This window comes from Bufo gargarizans, chromosome 10, assembly GCF_014858855.1.
Source record: "Bufo gargarizans isolate SCDJY-AF-19 chromosome 10, ASM1485885v1, whole genome shotgun sequence".
Taxonomy (NCBI): domain Eukaryota; kingdom Metazoa; phylum Chordata; class Amphibia; order Anura; family Bufonidae; genus Bufo; species Bufo gargarizans.
In genome coordinates this window covers 16,408,304-16,414,373 of record NC_058089.1, presented here as the reverse complement: position 1 = coordinate 16,414,373, position 6,070 = coordinate 16,408,304, and positions in this window count along the sequence as shown.

The following is a 6,070-nucleotide window of genomic DNA, read 5'->3' as shown; positions in this document are numbered from 1 at the left end:
TTGCCATAGCTTTAAATGAGCTTTTCACAGTGGGTCCCCCGAAGCTGCCTCAATTACACAGAACACCTGACTAGAAGAAAGTTTGTACTAAAACGTTCCAAAGTTGTGTGGATCGGAAACGGATGTTACAGTATAGCAGAGATAATGCAGTGACACCTCGGGGATAATAAACTCTGATGTCATAGTGTAGGGATAATGGTGAAAACGACACTCCCTGTGTAATATCTTCATTAAAATAGGGTTGAGGCCACTGCAGAAGGTAACTTACCCACTGGTGTTGTGCAAGACTAGGTGAAAGCGAAGGTCTACCCCACACTGGACCAGGCTGCCGCTGCACTGGAGGTCAGAGTACTGGATACAGGAACATTCTACCAAAGAACTGCGCTGGAAGACTTCAGATGAGTAAAAATGTTTTCAATAAATTTTTATTCATCTGAAGTCTTCTGGTAGAGGGCTCTTGATTCCAGTGCAGGGACAATACACACAGTGATGTCACAGTGCAGGGACAATACACACAGTGATGTCACAGTGCAGGGACAATACACACAGTGATGTCACAGTGCAGGGACAATACACACAGTGATGTCACAGTGCAGGGACAATACACACAGTGATGTCACAGTGCAGGGACAATACACACAGTGATGTCACAGTGCAGGGACAATACACACAGTGATGTCACAGTGCAGGGACAATACACACAGTGATGTCACAGTGCAGGGACAATACACACAGTGATGTCACAGTGCAGGGACAATACACACAGTGATGTCACAGTGCAGGGACAATACACACAGTGATGTCACAGTGCAGGGACAATACGCACAGTGATGTCACAGTGCAGGGACAATACGCACAGTGATGTCACAGTGCAGGGACAATACGCACAGTGATGTCACAGTGCAGGGACAATACGCACAGTTTATAGGGGCGCTCCCTGGTGTAATACCTTAGTGTAAAAATTGGAGGGTAATGCAGTGGTAACAATTTACGTTGTTTAAATGTCGGAGGATTATGCAATATTGCTGCTTGAGTGTAACTTCTGGTTCTCACCACTGTTTTGTGACCAATTTTCAGCCTGATGAAGGTGATCGACAATCACCGAAACTGGTAGCTTTGACCTTATTTTATTTTTTAAATGTTTTTTTTTTTTTTTTTTTTTGTAGATTCCCTTAATGCAGTGCACTTTTATTTTCATTTTACTCCTTGAGCAAATTTGTCCTCCACATGGTTATTCTGGCGTCCTGAGAGGCCCGGCCGGCAGCGGAGCTCAGCAGCCAGGGATCCCGCACATATGGGAATGATTATGCTTTCATCTAGTGTTCTGCCTAGGATGCACAACGTTATCTAGTAAGGTGCGATTACCCCTATCCTTCAATTTATACACTAAGGTATTACAGCAGGGATCACCCCATATACTATTCTAGTACAGGGATAATACAGACGGTGATGTCACAGCGCAGGGATAATGGACACAGTAATCAATCCAAAGAAAAAGGCAAGTTCCAAAGTTTCTGTCTTCCAAACTGACATTTATTAACAAATAAAATCGCTATATTATATGGCGATTTTGTTGAATTTTTAAGCTGCAGTCTGGTGTGACACACTCATCATGCCTAAGCACTGCACTGTGCAGGTTTTTATGTAGAAAATTGGCAAGAAAAACTCACATAAATCTGCACTATTATCACTTTTTTTTTATTTTTTGTGTGGATATCTGTGCAGAAGGCGCAGAATTGTGCACACACAACTGGCGATGCAGGTTTTTAAATTCCTCGTTTTAAATTTTCACACAAAAGGAAAAAAAAGCTAAGTTTACACATGAGATTTGTGAAATCTCATTAACTTTGCTAGTACTGTATTAGGGCTCATGCACATGAACGTTGTTTGGGTCCAAATCCGAGCGGCATTTTTTTTTTTGTGCGGGTCAGATGTGGACCCTTTCACTTCAATGGGCCTGCAAAAGATGCAGACAGCACTCCGTGTCTTGTCCGCATCCATTGCTCCGGTCCATGGCCCCACAAAAAAAAATATAGAACATGTCCCATTCTTGTCTGTTTTGCTGACAAGAATAGGCCTTTCCATCATGAGCGGTATCTGTGTATTGCGGACTGCGAAATGTGGCGCATTCGGCCTTATGCTATGGTTTTTCCCGAATGAAAATCCACATCCTCTGCAGTTACCCTTAAGAGAAGTTACTGCACTGCGTCAGACCAATACTCGGTTGCAAAAAAAAAAAAAAAGTGTCCACATAAATTGCCGCATTCATCTCGACCAAAACTGTAAAATTATGGCTTTTTTGTTTTCGTGCATTCTAACTCCCAGATTAAATTTGTTTTCCCTTGTATTCTTATGACCCCAATCTAACATGAGAAAAATGAAAACTTCATGCACGTCACTTCTGCAGGCCAATCAATTGCCTGAGCGGTGACCTGTGCAGGAATGGCACGTGACTACTGAGGGTTTTTTACTGGGGTTACCATCGCTAACCATGCAGAAATGCAGGGACACAATAAAAAAAGCCGCTATGCATTTCATAATTCCCATAACCTTTAGCTAACATCTGGAATTGGTGGTTTGGTGCAAAAAAAAAAAAACATCAAAAGTCGGCTAGATGGCTGTGTGAAAAATCCCCTTAAAGTTTTTTTTTTTAAAGATTTTTATACTGTTGTCCTTTCCTCAGGATAGCTCATATGTATCTGATCTGTGGGGGTCCGACACCCAGGACCCCCGCCGATCAGCTATTTTGAGGAGGCACCAGCACTCCTGTTAGAGACCTGGCCTTCTCGCAGCTTTCCAAGCACAGTGCCATACATTCACTTCAATGGGGCAGAGTCATCAGTATTTAAAATCTCAGAAAAACCCTTAAAGGGGTTAAATGTTGACTTGTGGGTGTCATAGAAGTCAATTCCCCCAGGTCCAAATAGCAGCACAACTGGGGTATTACTGCCCCTGTGGACAATCAGGACAGGTGGAACTTTTATTGATTAAGTCAAAACAAAGTGGTAATTAACCAGGAGTGCCCCCTATAAAGCCCACCCCCCAATACACAGACTGTGCGTTTTATTTTTTTGTTTTTTTCCTGTACTGCAGATAGAAAGGACAGGTGGTGGTCTCTTGAGACCAATTTCTACCTTATACCTGCAGTCCAGGGGGTCTCGGCTCCAGTGATCTTCCAACTTCCGGTCACCGCCGAACCAAAAGCAGAGCGACACCAAGGGTTAAGGAGTCTGTTAATCCTTAGTTCCAGCTAACACGTAGCTAGGAGCTTTACACTTTTTTGTCAGCTGTAGGCACAATTTTTTTTCCTTCCTCTGTATTTGGAACTTGAAGCAGCAGTAAAAGTTGTCTCCTCCCCTCTAACCTATTAAGTGGCCCTTCCCTTCAGCTGTCTCTCAGCCACCTTTGTGCAGTCTAGTGAGTACTACAGACGGTTACTCACCGCTAGATTGTCCTGCCATCTCTGCTGCTGTAAGCATCCATCTATTATATTTTGCAGATGTCCTCTCCAGGCTCTGGCAAATGCCCTCTTCGGGACGCAAAACTTCTTCCAAACGCAGACACCTGTCATGTTGGGAATGTGACACTCGGCTGCCTGACGATTATCTCTATAATAAATGTCAGAGTTGTCGCCCCCCCTCCTGAGACTGAGACCCAGTCTCTTCATATAATATCCTGGGTAAAGGAATTTGTAGGGAAGTCCATAGCTGATGCATTGGCCCAGAGGAGACCTAGACAGAATTCTCCTAGGAAATTGTCGCCTCTTGGAGAAGACTTGATGATTATCGATGAAGTCCACTCGGATATCGAGGAAGAGGAGAACACTACCACCCAGATATTTCTGGTGGGAAAAGGTGCAGCGACTTTTAAGATCCATCAGGTCAAGGGACCAGGATGTTGATCAAGGGGAAGCTTCTGCATCCACCTCTAGGGGGCCTAGGGCCTTCAAGGTGGCAAAGTCACTCAGGAGTCTGATGACAACTGAATGGAAGCATCCTGAGAAGGGACCAGTGATATCTAAGAGATTCAAAACCTTATACCCCTTAATCCAGGACTAACTGGATGACTGGGGTCCGCCTCCTAAGGTGGATTTAGCCATAGCCAAGCTGTCGAGACGCATTGTGGTCCCCTCTGGGGATGGGTCTAATCTCCAGGATCCACTAGATAGAAGAGTGGAATGCACTTTAAGAAGAGGCTATTCTGCTGCCTCCACCTCAGTTGCGGTTGCAACTTATCGATCTTATGGTAAAAAGGTTCAACGCCAAGATAAACAGGCTTTGCTCCCTATACAGGGAGGACAATCCCTGGGCAGTGGATGCTCTGTCCATTCCGTGGAGGTTCAGGCTGGCCTACATATTCCCTCCAGTTTCCATGATACCAACTGTATTGATGAAACTCAAGCAGGACCAGACCTCAGTGATCGCCATAATACCCTTCTGGCCGAAGAGGTCTTGGTTCACCCAGCTCATGCAGATGAGGCAGGGACAATATTGGAAGCTTCCCCTGACAGAGCACCTAGTTCATCTAGCTGGGTCCTGCCTAGACTTGAAGAGTCTCAACTTGACAGCCAGGAGGTTGATCCCCCCCCCCTTCCCCCCCGACCCCTTCTAGAATCTAGAGGGTTTTCGGCAGGGATCCTGAGGACTTTATCTCACTCTAGAGCTGAGTCTACCAACAGAGCATATTCCAAAATCTGAAGGACTTTTTTTCAGTGTTGTGACCTAAATATGATGTCCTCTTGGGATTCCCCCGTTATGTCCGTACTCCAGTTTCTACAGGATGGATTAGACAAAGGTCTCAGACCATCGACCTTAAGGGTACATACCTCAGCTCTGTCTTCAAATTTGGGGAAACCATTTTCTCAGGACCCTCTAGTCAAAAGGTTCCTTAAGGTAGCCGAAAGACTACATCCCAGGATCCTGAGCTCTATACCTCCAGTGGGATCTGTCAGTTGTGCTCAGGGGGTTATGCTCTCCCCCCTTTGAGCCCCTTCAGAGCGTGGATTTAAAGTTCTTATCCTGGAAAACCTGTTTTTCTGCTGGTTATTACGTCAACAAAGAGAATCGGAGAATTGCAGGCCTTGGCTGCGGTGGAGCCATACACACTCTTCTTACCGGATAGAGTCCTCCTGCGTTTTCTCCTGACCTTTGTTCCTAAGGTTCCTTCCTTCCACAACGTAAAGGTTTTCTATCCAGCTCCAGTATCGAAGCAAGAACAGGTGCTTTAGACCCTAGATGTTGCCAGAAGCATGAAGGTATACTTGGAAAGAACTAAGAACTTTCGGATATCTGAGAATTTGTTTGTTCTCTTTGCCGGAGGGAACAGAGGTCTTAAATCTTCCAAACCGACATTAAGCCACTGGATCAAGGAGGCAATCAGAGTAGCTTTTGTCGCTCAGGGGTTGACTCCCCCGGCTTTTCTCCACGCTCACTCTACGAGAGCCATCGCTACCTCGGTGGCTGAGAGAAGCCTAGTACCGTTGGAGCACATTTGCGCTGCGGCCTCATGGAGTTCCCATGCTACATTTGTAGGCCATTATAGGCTTGATCTAAAAAGTTCAGAACATGCCACCTTTGGCAGGTCTGTCCTGAGTTCAGTTCAGCTGGAGGACCCTCCCTCTTAGGGTTTCTTCTTGCTAAATCTCCAGTTGTGCTGCTGTTTAGACGTAAGGGAATCGCTAATTTCTATTTATAGTTTTCCCTTAGGCCTCTTTCACACGGACGCCACGTTTTGGCTCAGGATGCGTCCCGGGTGCATTGTGGCAAACCCGCTCGAGTAGGTACGCAATTTCAGTCAGTTTTGACTTCGATTGCGTTCCGTTGTTCAGTTTTTATTGCGCGGGGGCAATGCGTTTTGCATACACATGATAAAAAACTGAATGTGGTACCAAGACCTGAACTTCTTCACAGAAGTTCGGGCTTGGGATCGGTGTTCTGTAGATTGTATTATTTTCCCTTATAACATGGTTATAAGGGAAAATGATAGCATTCTGAATACAGAATGCTTAAAGAGGTTATCCCATCTTTAGACAATGGGGGCATATCGCTAGGATATGCCCCCATTGTCTGAT